Source organism: Oncorhynchus mykiss, chromosome 2 (genome assembly GCF_057628025.1).
Source record: "Oncorhynchus mykiss isolate SJ-2025 chromosome 2, ASM5762802v1, whole genome shotgun sequence".
Taxonomy (NCBI): domain Eukaryota; kingdom Metazoa; phylum Chordata; class Actinopteri; order Salmoniformes; family Salmonidae; genus Oncorhynchus; species Oncorhynchus mykiss.
Window position 1 is genome coordinate 80469336 of NC_143023.1, and position 15773 is coordinate 80485108.

The window sequence follows — 15773 nt, forward strand, 5'->3', positions numbered from 1 at the left end:
GAAACAGAACATTTCAAATGTGTACTTATCAGACCAAAGGACAGATTTCCACCAGTCCAATATCCATTCCTCATGTTTCTTGGCCGAAGCAAGTCTCTTCTTATTATTGGTGTCCTTAGTAGTGGTTTCTTTGCAGAAATTCGACCATGAAGGCATGATTCACGCAGTCTCCTCTGAACAGTTGATGTTGAGATGTGTCTGTTAATTGAACTCCGTGAAGCATTTATTTGGGCTTCAATTTCTGAGGCTTGTAACTCTAATGAACTTATCCTCTGCAACAGAGGTAACTCTGAGTTCTGTGACGGTCCTCATGAGAGCCAATTTCATCATAGCACTTCATGGTTTTTGCGACTGCACTTGAAGAAACTTTCAAAGTTCTTAAAATTCTCCGCATTGACTGACCTTCATGCCTTAAAGTAATGATGGACTGTAGTTTCTCCTTGCTTATTTGAGCTGTTATTGCCTTAATATGGACTTAGTCTTTTACCTAATATGGTTATCTTCTATATACCACCCCTACCTTGGCACAACACAACTGACTGGCTCAAAAGCATTAAGAAGGAAAGAAATTCTACAAATGAACTTTTAACAAGGCACACCTGTTAATTGAAATGCATTCCAGGTGACTACCTCATGAATCTGGTTGAGAGAATGCCTCGAGTGTGCAAAGCTGTCGTCAAGGCAAAGGAATCTCAAATATAACATATATTTTGATTTGTTTAACACTTTTTGGTTACTACTTGATTCCATATGTGTTATTTCATAGTTTAGATGTCTTTACTATTATTGTACAATATAGAAAATCGTTTAGAATAAAGGAAGACATTTGACTGGTACTGTAACCTTTCCATGGTCATTAACCTATCATGATTTGTAATGCCTGACTGACAACCAATTCTCAGATCATTTTAATTGTTGCTTCACCTCGTACTAAGTACTACGTCTCAGCCTTGACAGTGTAATGCAGTGCCTCACTAATGTCATTCTTGTTTATCTTCATCGCCTGTCAGTGGGACAAGCTTATGATCATTTTAAATGCCGTTTTGGGTCACTGCAAATCATAGCTCAGTGAATATATTTTGACAGAGAAACATTCTGTGTTTAACCTGTTTACAGTAACCCATGTGGTTAAGCATTTCTCCGAGAAAATAATGGCAAATGTTACCAGCTTGTGCTGAGAGGGCTACTGATTGGATGGAGTACAGTGGAGTAGAGTCCCCTGTGGAGTAGAGTCCCCTGCCCAACAGTAGGCTAAATGGAGAGATAAATTAATCCATAAACAGTAGCATGTGTGTCAATCTGCTTATGCTACTTGAAGGATGACTCAGAGATGCACAAAGTCAACAGAATTAGTGGTCAATTTCCGCAAAAACTAAGAGCGTTAAAGTGAAAGGTTAAACTCCAGTAGCCACTACGTTGTATCAGTGTGACGCGTACCCATGCACAGTTACTATGCGTGACCGTGTGACAGCAAAGTCTTGCATTGCGGTCATCGCATTACCTGATGCTATGTCATAACGCTGTCTACCTTAAACCCTTCTCTGAAACAATTATAGCATTGACTTCTATACATGCCAGGAACATAAACAGATGTGGTTATATTGTCCAAAATCGGCAGTGTTTCCCACTTACAAAGCATGTAGAGGTCTGTAATTTTTATCATGGGTACACTTCAACTGTGAGAGACGGAATCTTAAACAAAAATCCAGAAAATCACATTGTATGATTTTTAAGTAATTAATTTGCATTTTATTGCACGACATAAGTATTTGATACATCAGAAAAGCAGAACTTAATATTTGGTACAGGAACCTGTTTGCAATTACAGAGATCATACGTTTCCTGTAGTTCTTGACCACGTTTGCACACACTGTAGCAGGGATTTTGGCCAACTCTTCCAGATCCTTCAGGTTTCGGGGCTGTTGCTGGGCAATACGGACTTTCAGCTCCCTCCAAAGATTTTCTATTGGGTTCAGGTCTGGAGACTGGCAAGGCCACTCCAGGACCTTCAGATGCTTCTTACGGAGCCGCTCCTTAGTTGCCCTGGCTGTGTGGTTCGGGTCGTCATGCTGGAAGACACAGCCACGACCCATCTTCAATGCTCTTACTGGGGGAAGGAGGTTGTTGGCCAAGATCTTGCGATACATGGCCCCATCCATCCTCCCCTCAATACGGTCTCATCAGACCACATGACCTTCTCCCATTACTCCTCTGGATCATCCAGATGGTCATTGGCAAACTTCAGACGGGCCTGGACATGCGCTGGCTTGAGCAGGGGGACCTTGCATGCGCTGCAGGATTTTAATCCATGACGGCGTAGTGTGTTACTAATGGTTTTCTTTGAGACTGTGGTTCCAGCTCTCTTCAGGTCATTGACCAGGTCCTGCCGTGTAGTTCTGGGCTGATCCCTCACCTTCCTCATGATCATTGATGCCCCACGAGATGAGATCTTACATGGAGCCCCAGACCGCGGGTGATTGACCGTCATCTTGAACTTCTTCCATTTTCTAATAATTGTGCCAACAGTTGTTGCCTTCTCACCAAGCTGTTTGCCTATTGTCCTGTAGCCCATCACAGCCTTGTGCAGGTCTACAATTTAACCCTGATGTCCTTACACAGCTCTCTGGTCTTGGCCATTGTGGAAAGGTTGGAGTCTGTTTGATTGAGTGTGTGGACAGGTGTCTTTTATACAGGTAACGAGTTCAAACAGGTGCAGTTAATACAGGTAATGAGTAGAGAACAGGAGGGCTTCTTAAAGAAAAACTAACAGGTCTGTGAGAGCCGGAATTCTTACTGGTTGGTAGGTGATCAAATACTTATGTCATGCAATAAAATGCTAAATAATTACTTAAAATCATACAATGTGATTTTTTGTTTTAGATTCCGTCTCTCACAGTTGAAGTGTACCTATGATAAAAAAGGTACAGACCTCTACATGCTTTGTAAGTAGGAAAACCTGCAAAATCGGCAGTGTATCAAATACTTGTTCTCCCCACTGTATACTGTATATAATGATGAGATGGTCATTTTCTGGCCCAAACAATGGGAGTTGTTTTGGAAGGCAGGCATTCTGCTTATCGCTGTATACCCTTGTGGACAGATTTTTTGCCCATAAGAAGATATATTGGGCGTGAGGCCCTGCGAGGTGATGTACTTGTACATCAAGCTGCCTCACACCAAGGCATGTGCAAGGCTACTTACATAAAACAGCCTTCATACTTTCAGGATTTGACAGGGGCCTATACTGTTAGCTCTCGGTTTCCTGATGAAGCACAGAGCGGTAGCATAATGTAATGAACACACTAATAGCTGCATCCACTCATCACTTTAATTGCAGCGAGACAAAGTCCCACTGATGGTGCACCGAGATTGAGCCCTCAAAGTTCTCCAGCATGGTAGATTCATCTAGGCCCACCAATGAATAATCAACCTCTCATAATCCACATTCCAGAGATAAAGACACTATTTTAAGCATTTAGATGATGATTATTCCATCAAAACCAATTTTTGGGGGCACCAGTACAGTATTCATGTCTTCCAACAACCATCTGAATAAGAAGCTGGCATGGTCTCTGCTCTCCAAGAACATCCCTTTTATGAAGCAGGAAATGTTCATTCAATTCATTGCAGGATTTGCAAGTTTTTTATTTGCTCTGATTCAATTATTAAACACAATCGGAAAGTGTTCCTTCTTCCATTTACAGATACAATTTAATAAAATTACAGCCACATATTGCGTTTTCTCCAAAATGACAAACTTCTAATGAGCTCACTCACTTGTTGAACACCCACTCAAAATGTTGAACATGTAACTTCAAAAGATTTACAATGGAAAACATCCACCAAAATGAACACAGAAAGTCCTAGAGTCTGTCTTCTACAGACAAATTACTGAACACACTGCTATCAGAGAGACAGAGCCAGACCAATAAATGGATTCATAAACAGTGTGACACATACATTTCAAAGAGCTTTCCTCTCCAGTGACATTTAACGCTGCCTCTCCTGTGCACCTCACAGAAAATAGGGGACGATAAGGACACTTTTAATTATTTCTGCCACCATTTTTTCCATCCCTTCCTCTTCTTCTCCTTCAAATAAAAATGATAACAGTTTCCCCAATGGCGATCCTGTGTTTATAGCAAGAGGAAGAAACAATGTAATTAGTTATTCGATTTGTTTTATTGCGCCTGTCTCTCCCTCACTTTCTCTCTCTTATCCTCTCCCTCTCTCTCTGCCTCTCTTACACAAATGCCTCTGGTGATGTGACAAGGTCCTGATTGTTGTGATTTATGCAAGTGTTTTAATTTGCTGTCAGTGAGAGGCATTCAGATTGCAAGCATCTCGAGCATTCCTCAGGCTGCTAAACAAACCCATCCCCTTCTCTCATGTTCCCCCTCTCATCTCCCTAACCAGTAGGCCTATCTCTGTTCCTACCGCCTGCTGTTACTGTTCCCTCAGTAGTCACACAGTTCCTCCTTGGCTGTCCTTGACCTTGACATGGATGTGCTGCTAAACTGAGCCTGTTAAAGAATGTCCGGGATTGTATGAAGCTCATTTTGAGTGTGGGTGAAAGAAATGTTGGGGGAGAGAGAAGAAAAAGGCATATTGTCTGTGTTTCCCTTAGGTACATAAAGCATTAATGTAAACGGTTACTGGAAGCTTTTATATTGCATACAGAAATGCAAAGAATAAGATGTTTCAGGGAATTTAAGTTTCCCAGTATGTTAGAATAGGAGAACGGAATAGGCATTAGACTTGGATTGCTTTAGAAAGCTAATACTGTGCCAAAATACTGTTAATTAAACAGAAATACAGAGAGATAATTTGAGTTTTTAAAATGGTGCTAAATTGTTTTCAGCTTTTTGTTAATGCAGTTGAACACCAGAGGGCATGCTAATAAAGTTGTTTTGCACAACCTCAAGTGTACAATTGCTTTTCTACAACTGGTTACCAATGAAACCCCCCTAGAGTCTACATCTAATTACCATCATAATAAATCAGTCAGTTTAAGCTAGAGATATGTGTTTGTCAGACCATGAGACCATGAGAAAGTCGGTCTTCTCACAAAATCGTCTGTTTGGGCTACAAACTAATATGACCCCTCTGAGGAAAGGTGAGACTCTCTCGAACACATACATGTCTGAAGGTCCCCCCGGGTACCAGTTGAGAAAATTGATAGGCCTATATGGAGACTGTTTAGTGCCAAAAACATGTCAAATAAAAAATAACAAAATATGTTTCCTCATCTTTATTATATCTCTCAGATATAGGACAGACACTTCAGAATAAGCTTAATTTTGAAAATAAATTGTGGGACAATAGGTTGTTCCAGGTAGAGAATCTGTTATTGGTACCGCTTTTAATGACATACAAATTATAAAGGCTTCATAAAGCTTTCATAAAGCACTCAACAACACAACATAAATGTGTTACAAATCATCTATAACCTCATGTCATGCTTTATAAGTGGTTCATAATTGTGTCATAACTGTGTGGCATAACCACCAATGTCAAATGTGACATAACCTACTTTGTCAATATTACATAAACCTATGCTTTACAAATGGTGGCATAAGCAAATCGTATTAAATTGAGGCTTCACAAAGCATTTATAACCCTGGCATGCATCTTGGTAGAGCATTGCAACTCCAGGATATTAGTTTCAATTCCCAGTACGTAAAAATGTATTCTTGCATGACTGTTGTTAGCTTTGGATAAAAGTGTCTGCTAAATTGTATATATTATATCATATTTCACTAAAACATTTCTAGGATGGCCCAACCTCTTTCCCTCTTGGGTGCATAGTCAATATTGGACCTGACCTCAACTTCCCCCAAAATGCTGTACTGCAGGATGACACACTCTTAAGTGTCGGCACGCACAGGAAGAAAAAAAACATTGTTAGTGCCTTTTAAAATCAGTTTAAATATTTTGCCTACTTCTGTTTATTTAAAAAAAATAATATTGGTTTTGTTTTTACATGTTTCAGATTTCTTCTGTTTTACACCAGTTTTTCACTCTTTTTTATATATAAAACAAAAACATTAGATTTGCTGTGTTCACAACAATAGTTAAACCACATCAGGGGGTGACTTTTGAGGTCTGGGAACAATCTAATCATTTTTTTGTGTGTGTGTGTGTATTTGCTCTTTAATTCAGTGAGCATGCCCTGCACTGTTGTTTTGTTATCTGGTTTTCTGTAGTGCAGTGAGCTCACATATGTGATTTGGGCTGTCAACGTAATGGGTGGAGTAAAAGGTCAGCAGTATTATTCAGAACCCCATGAAATGACACCATATACATTCTACAGACCCTCCTGTGTATTCCCTACTATACTTTAACTGAGGCACCCAGAATAGTTCTTACTCTAGGCAAATACAGTGAGGCAAAATGTATTTAGTCAGCCACCAATTGTGCGAGTTCTCCCACTTAAAAAGATGAGAGAGGCCTGTAATTTTCATCATAGGTACACTTCAACTACGACAGACAAAATTAGAAAAAAAATCCTGAAAATCACATTGTAGGATTTTTAATGAATTTATTTGCAAATTATGGTGTTTTGTCACACAACACAATGCCACAGATGTCTAGAGTTTTGAGGGAGTGTGCAATTGGCATGCTGAATGCAGGAATGTCCACCAGAGCTGTTGCCAGATAATTTAATGTTAATTTCTCTACCATAAGCTGCCTCCAACCTTCGATGGCCACTGGCATGCTGGAGATGTCACGGTTGTTCAAAAGAGAGGACCAAGGTGCGGCGTGGTGAGCGCACATTTTCTTTATTTTAATCTAAATGACGCCAAACAAAACACTAAAAACTACAAAAACAAACCGTGAAGTGCTCTAAACAGAGTCGACTTCCCACAAACTCAGGTGGGAAAAAGGGTACCTAAGTATGGTTACCAATCAGAGACAACGATAGACAGCTGTCCCTGATTGAGAACCATACCCGGCCAAACACAAATAAATAGAAAACATAGAACACAAAACATAGAATGCCCACCCCAACTCACGCCCTGACCAAACCAAAATAAAGACATAAAAAGGATCTCTAAGGTCAGGGCGTGACAGGAGAAGTGTGCTCTATCAGGCAGATGGCAGACAGCGTGTATGGTGTTGTGTGGGCGAGCGTTTTCCTGATGTCAATGTTGTGAACAGAGTGCCCCATGGTGGCGGTGGGGTTATGGTATGAACAGGCAGGCATAAGCTACGGACAACAAATACAATTGTATTTTATTGATGACAATTTGAATGCTGTGAGATACCGTGATGAGATCCTGAGGCCCATTGTCATGCCATTCATCCACCGCTATCACCTCATGTTTCAACATGATAATGCACGGCCAAATGTCATAAGGATCTATACACAATTCCTGGAAGCTGAACAATTTTTCCATGGCCTGCATACTCGCCACACATGTCACCCACAGAGCATGATTGGTCTGCTCTGCATCAACGTGTATGACCGCGTGTTCCAGTTCACGCCAATATCCAGCAACTTTACACAGCCATTAAAGAGGAGTGGGACAACATTCCACAGGCCACAGACAACAGCCTGATCAGCTCTACGTGAAGGAGATGTTTCACACTGCATTGGGAAAATTGTGGTCACACCAGATACTGACTCTTTTTTTAATCACACCTCTGTATCTGTATTCCCATTCATGTGAAATTAGCCAAATGAATTTGTTTCAACATTAACTGTAACTCAATGAAATCCTTGAAATTGTTGCATGTCGCGTTTATATTTTTGTTCAACGTAACTGCATTGCTGTACTTTTGAAACTTAATGTATTTGTATTGTTTTAAACATGAACAAATAAAATAAAATGTATGGTTTAAACATGTCTTTAATGTTTATTTGTTTTAGCCGTTGGTGATAATTCCCTAAGTGTTAATACATTTGTGTTTACATAAGGAAGCCTTTATGTATGTGTTATGAATGACCAAAGATGTCTGACTTCATAGTAAGTACAGTGTCATATGAGACAAGGCATTTATGTATGTGTTATGAATGACCAAAGGTGTCTGACCTAATAGTAAATACAGGGTCATATGATATAAGGCATGTATGTACATGTTATAAATATCAAAGGGGTCTGACTTTAAATGAAGTACAGCATCATGTGATATAGAGTCTTTCTGGATGTGTTATGAATGACCGAAAGTATCTCACTTCAAACTAAGTATTACCGGACACTACATGTATTGTCAATAAATAGGTTATTAACATTCTGCTGATTTATGAAGGTTCTCTCATGATCCACGGGTTACTGTAGGGTGTGAGAGGTATTTAAATGGGTTGATGGACCTGCAAAGCTTGTTTGTGTGCTGAGGAAAATGTAATTTGGTTCCAGAAGACAGACTCATTCAATTTCTTTAGGTTGGGGGCTTTCATCAAGTTAAGTGTTTCTTGCTGTGACGTTGTCCCCAGACTATTGCACACACAGCACATATAAGGCTTGGATATTAACCATTCAAAGTTGGCCGTAGTGGGACTAACCATAGAATTCTATAGGAGTGACCTCACTGAGTAAAGTATTTGTCATCGTCACTAAACACAGTCAAAAAGTCATAATTATGGCTAAACCCTGCCCATTTACACAATGTATCTTCTTAAAATTTGATTTTAAATCTAACCACAAGTAATGAAGGGCAAGTTTGATGCGTTGGTCCACCAGATCTGTGGAAGTGTCTGGGAACAAGATTTGGTGTAATGTGACTAACCTGACATCATTTTAAAGCGTATGCCATCCTTCAGCGTAACATGTCACCCTTTATAAAGCACATGTTTATGTCATATTCAACATAGTGGGTTATGTCACATTTCACATTGGTGATTGTGTCACACAGTTATGCCACATTTATGAACCCTTTATAAAGCATGGCATATGGTTTTAGATGCTTTGTAGCACATTTATGCAGTGCTTATGAAGGCATTATGAAGGCTTTATGAAGCCATTATAAGCTGAACATCATTTAAAGAGGAACCCTGTTGGGTCAATTAATTTGTATGGGCTAATAGCAGTAAGGCCATATTTTTTTTGATACTTCAAAATCAAATAGCTAAAGGATCCGTGGTATGATCTTTTACATGTTTTTATTTTGATAAATGTGACTCATATCAGGAAACTCAGCGTATGTCACACATCACTTTTTTATCCCAATTTTTTGTGGGGGCAGAAATGCCTTCTGAGACATGTGAACTTTCATGTGCTTTAATAACACACGTGTATTCCATCTGTAAATACGGATGGAATACCAAACAAGATGTTGCTAAAAGTTTTGCTACTTTTCTAAACAACAGTGATGACCTGAATTTAGCAAGCGCTATAGATAGATCAGTTGGAAAAAGAGATGGGCTACTCTCTGCACATGCCACATAAACAAGATGGCGCCAACAGAGATAGTCGCCTCGCTTCGAGTCCTTAGTTTTTTTCTCCACTGTTGGACCTAGAGGCACAAGCATTTCCCTACACTTGCATTAACATCGGCTAACCATGTGTTTGTGACCAATACAGTGTGATTTGATTTGATGGTCAGTGTAAACCGGAGTGACTTGAAACAATGTTCGCCCAACAAGATGTTGCTACAAACAAAACAGAGTTAAATGATTCCAGTCTGCCGTGAAGCGTTCATCCATGTATGAGGGTAAGAGGCTAGCTACATTTTCAGATAATATACGTTTCTAATTTTGTAAGAAAGTCGTCTTCATTGCAAGTTAAAGCGTACTGTTCGCTAGCTAGCAAACATTAGCTTGCTGGCTCACTAGCTAACGTTATGTGTATGTTCTTTGTAGAAATATTATTCTAATCAGAAATCCATTTGCATTGCTAGTCATAGCCTAATGTTAGCTAGCTAAAATTGAACCTAGTTGGTTAGCTCTTTAGCTACCTGCAGATTCATATTACAGCTATGACAATATTTGTATTGGTAGTAGTATGAGTTGGGATTATGCCAGTTCATTGTTTAGCTAGCCAGCTAGGTATCTACTTACATGTCTAAACAAAAGACCCATCAAGTTAGCCAGGTGTGTCTGGGTGTGATTACGGACATCAATTGTATTTCATAAACATGTGTACATGTCTAGACATAGTGACCCATCCACTTAGCTAGATGTGGCTGGGGGGTGGTTATAGCATTTCCTTCATATTCCATCAATTTAGAGAAGTGTGTCGGGTAAGCATCATCCAATAATTTAAAATATTTGTAAAATATTTTAATCTGGACACCTTCTGTTTTTGATATTGCTACTATGCAAGTAACCATTTCACTGTACCGTTTACATGTTCTGTATCCTGTCCATGTGAGAAATAAACTTAGATTTGATTTGATATAGTGTGTATTTACCAGAAAAGTGAATGTGAAGAACAACATGACCTGCACAGAGCTTTTGTATCCTGAATCAGCACCATGAACAGGGCTTTTGTATTTTGAATCAGGACCATGGACAGGGCTTGACTATGATGTATCTCCACAGAGGGTTAAGTGTGTTAGTGTGGCCTGCACAGACTGTATTGACAGGAACAGGACATTTCTGTCACACGGGCAGTCTGGACGGGGCGACCCCCAGTCACAGATAGACATTGCCCTTTCACCTATACAGCCACATGGACCCACACTCCCTCTGAGAACCATCTGGTTCACGATAAGGCAGGAGGCACTGTTAGTTTCTGGAACCATTGTTCTCAGAAACATTTGGATTTTGTCTGCAGCCTCGCAAACATTTCCATATAATAACTACATTTTAATCTTATGAGATAATCTTTTAACCCAGTGTGGTTTTAAGTTGGTTAGTTCAGTGTTCCCTTTCTTTTCAAGAGAGACTTCCTTCCAGATACAATGAATTTACTCAAATCAATCTCTAGAAAAGATTTGGTGTGTTGCCCATTTTTGCTTATCTCTAATTTTACATGTTGTTCTTTTACTCTCCAACAGCTAGTTGGCTGAAAATAACTTTTCAACATTTCAGCTCGCTCAGCTCAGCTAAATTATTAGAAGCAATTCCTTACATATCTGTTCTCCTCTCCATGTTGTTCTGCTGTGTGTTTCCCCTCATCCACCATAGTTTAGCCCATTTCTTAATCAACCGCAACCCCACGATTAATAAACTGCAAAGAACAATCCAATCAACCACTAATAATAACAGACCAATTAAAATATAATCCATTAATCCTTCACCTTTAATATGCATATCGCATTTTCCCTTTGATTCTCCCATGTCGTGACAATCCATAATGATCATGAATCTCTTCTCAAGGGCACTCTGATGAAGGCATCAAGTAGACACACAAAACAGGTACTTTTTTATGTGTTTAGATGATGTAAAGTACCATGTTTTCCAATGATTGCTTTTCGTGTCTCATAAACTCAATTTCAGTGGTCCATAATGTTTAATTTTGTATCTGTATTTTATATTATTGTATTATGCGGAGGGACAGTTAAATCACTTTTGTTACATTTTCTAACTTTAAAACTAGGATCTACACATCCTGGTTATTATAAACTCACCACTGTATTGTTGACCTGTAACAGAAATAGTCTCATTCTGATGCTCAACATAGACTCAACCTCTATGGAAGGAGTCTGCAAAAACATGTTAGGGCAATGAGGGAGTGCCAGGCGAACAGCTATGTACCAAGTCTGATGTACAACTACTTTAGTTTATTTAGTAAATATTAAATTAATTCCTTCTTGCATTGTTGGTTAAGGGCTTGTAAGTAAGCACTTCATGGTAAGGTGATACTAAACCTGTTGTATTCGGGCGCATGTGACAAATAAAATTTGATTTGATGCTTAGGCAGCGATTATAAAACAAGTTCAATGCTAATAGATTTGCTCCAAGAGTAGAACTATGACAGAAGTGGTCTTTCCAGATCTGACTGGGTCAAGCTGCACTCTGGCGTCAAAGGTCTTTGTAGGAGAGAATTGACACCTGGTCCCCCTCACCCTTCCAGAGACCCAGCAAGCTAGCCCAGCGAGGCCCAAGGAGACCCAGCCAGACAGCTCAGCTGGATGAACCAGGAATCTCTACACACAATAAACTCTCACAGTCTCACTGCAGAATTCATCCACGTTCTCCAAATGACAAATTTAGGAATTGCGTCAAATGTCAAATTTCGAAGTGTTTTTGTTCATCCTGCTGCTCTGTATCGTTCCATTTCTCCAAACGTCACATTTTTAAGTTAGGGATTAAGTTTAGGCAGTCATTTCGATTGGTTAAGGTAAGGGTTAAGGTTTGGATAGTATTAAAATATTAAGTTTAGACACTCATTCCAAATGGTTGAAAACCTCAAATAAAAAAAACTGTGTCTGCGACTGGGATCGAGCACACAAACTTCGGCTCCAGAGTCATGGGATTACAACACCTTAGCTAAACTCAAGCCTACTGTTGCCACCAGTGGCTGGTTTTGAAGGGATTTCCGAACGTCCTCAGGACATGGATAGATGTCCAATCTTGTTAATCTTGAACGACCTGGCTGCTACACCACCCTCCTCATGCTGAGCCCACAACAACAGACTGGCCACAGGGAGTTCAGGACAGAACAGGCTCTGTTGCCCCTAAGCCTCCTGCTGGGAACCCCGCCTGACTTCCTACATGCAGTTTAGGCCTGGAAAGCCAGCTAGAGTGTTTGCACACTCAACACAGAACAGGGACCAGGCAAGACACAACAACATGGGGCAGACGAGATCAGACGATGAGGGTGTGAATCGTCATGGTAGTGCAGGTTATCTGATTATGTTTTGCTGAGATGATAAGACCAGGGCAAAACTAGGTGTGTCTATTCTGGATCATATGAGTGTAACATGGATGAGGCATTATAATAGAGCACACTAAAAACCTCAGACCGAACTTCTTAATTTCATCAGACTACCTTGCCTTGTTGGGCAATTTGTTTTATATTCAGAACATACATTCAGAAAAATACACAATTATGTTTACATACAATTCTAGCCTACTTATGCAAGTTAGCTTGGTACATGACATCTGACAAGATATGTGTTTTGAACATCTTGGCAAGATATGTGTTTTGAACATCTTGGATCTTCAGACAAGCATGTTCTCTGATGCCAGAGTGAGTTGATAAGATCTGGCACTTACCAACAAAAACATTAACAGTACTTTGTTTGTCAACCCAAGACCGATCACAAACACTCTTATAGCAAACCACCCAAGCTGAAAGCTTGTTCGGTGTGTGAGCTTGGCTGAGTTGTTTGATTCATGCTCTGGTTGTCATCTACCTCTTGGGCTAGCCAGCTAGTGTCCAGGCATTGCCAGACATGGCCTCAGCTGGGCAACTGGGCACTTGGCCCCCTCCATGAAGTGGAGCAATGGAGCACACTACTAATGTCCTCAGTACACTGAACCCCAGCTGTGGCTAGCTCTACGAGGCCTGCTGGGCCTGACAGGCAGTCAGGACAATGGGCTTCTGCCATCCCCATGTCCAAGCCCCACACAGGGAGCAGTTATGTGTTTGATCAATGTTTGGGTGATATGCACATTTGCCTTGTGCAAGTTAACCTAGACAGGAGTGGGTATGTATGTAAAATATCTCTCTCTTTGTTAATCCTTGTTCTATTTAATCTGCCTCAAATGTGATCTATCTAAACGGGTCGAGCAACTTGATTGTTCAGTCATAAGAAGTGACTGAGAACAAACCTAGGCTACTGTAGATAGATAGCTAGCTATATGGTGGTAATCAAGCTACGGTTAATCACTACATGCAAACAGATATTTTGATTAACTAGCTAGCTAGCTAACGTTACTGTTTGCTAACATTAGCTTGTTTGTCCAATGTCCAGCAGCTAGCTAACAACAGCAACCCGAAAGATAGCTAGCTAACGAATAGGCAAATAGTTCTTGTTGAAGGGGTTTAAACAAATAACTTCAGCCTTTAGCTAGCTAGCTTGAGCCAGACAACAACAGCTGACCTTGACACAGAAGCTAGTTAATGATAGCTAGCTCACGTCCAGTCCCAATTGTCCACAAAGCATAGCTAGCTAGCTAGATCAGTTCAAAACCAACACCAAATGTTGGGAAAATTGTCACTTTGCTACTTTACATTGCATACAATGCACTTTTAGAACACTGGCTAGGTAGCTACTCTATAGTCCAAGCTACAGTAAGAGCTAGCCATATTTCACTGTCAGGCAGGACACAACTCAAACTGTAGCTGAAAAAACAAATGCACATGTAAATAGCGTGGTTATGCACTCCGGTGTGCAAATGCATGTTTGCTAGAATTAGCTAAACTCACCAGTTTCGAGCATCCAGAATATATTCCAGTACACTCCTTCTCCTGTCTTCTTGACATTTTATTCCAAATCTGTGTTGATCAACAGTGGATGGCCATTCCAGTGGTACACCAATAGGGATGGGGGAAAAGGGTTAATGCCTCCACCAACCCGGATTAAATAAATGTATAGGATGCATAACTGCACTGCTTTAGTCTAGAAACAAGCTCTAAAAGGCAAACAAAAGACGCGGCTCTAGTGTACATGGGGATATCTTTGTTTAGTCTCTATGGCTGAGTTAATTAAACTACCTTCAAAAGTCAATGACTTAAAACCATTTTACATTACTTTGTTTTCAATGGGTATTGCGTCATATTTTACAATGTAAGACTGTCACAATCAATTGAGCTATTCACCTTCTGAAAACTGCAGACAATGACTTTTAACTATCCATGGAAATTCTAAACATACTTCAATAGTTTAAAACTGATTTTACCTATTCGAGGATAACAGCAGACCAGGGTTGAAAGCAGCAATCCTTGCAGTTATGTAAGCATACCACTTGCGCCATGAAGGCCCAGACCTTTTGGCATACTTGGTTAATCAAAAGAAATCTGGTTTTGCATGTGGAAAGGTTGTATAATGCATTTTTAAAAGAAGATCACCTTCCGGTGTGAAAACCATGGGAATTCAAAAACAAAGTGTTAAGTGAGAAGTAGGCATTGGTCTGACGCTGAAAAATAAAGGAAATTCACACGAGCACCACAATGCTCACTCCACCCATACTCAACCAAAGTTTTCCAGCACACATTTTTCATCTACTACAGTAGCTATGTTGGTCTATTGTAGGTGGGGAAAAAACTCACATACGAAGATTCAAGATCATCCTAGATGGGAGATTCATCCATTGATAACAATTGAATGATGAACACAATGAAAATGTGACAAGTAGGTAAACTCAACCCCTGTCAACTGAGTTTACTTTCAGTAAATATTTGTATGAACATAACACAATTCAACAGAGACATAAACTGAGCAAGTTCCACAGACATGTGACTAACAGAAAAGGAATAATGTGTCCATGAACAAAGGGGGGTTCAAAATCAAAAGTAACAGTCAGTATCTGGTGTGACCACCAGCTGCAGTACTGCAGTGCATCTCCTCCTCATGGACTGCACCAGATTTGTCAGTTCTTGCTGTGAAATGCTACCTTACTCTTCCACCAAGGCACAAGCAAGTTCCCAGACATTTCTGGGGGGAATGGCCCTAGCCCTCACCCTCCGATCCAACAGGTCCCAGACGTGCTCAATGGGATTGAGATCTGGGCTCTTCACTGGCCATGGCAGATCACTGACATTCCTGTCTTGCAGGAAATCACGCACAGAACGAGCAATATGGCTAGTAGAATTGTCATACTGGAGGGACATATCAGGATGAGCCTGCAGGAAGGGTACCACATGAGGGAGGTGGATGTCTTCCCTGTAACGCACAGCGTTGAGATGGAATGCAATGACATTGCCTGCAATGACAACAAG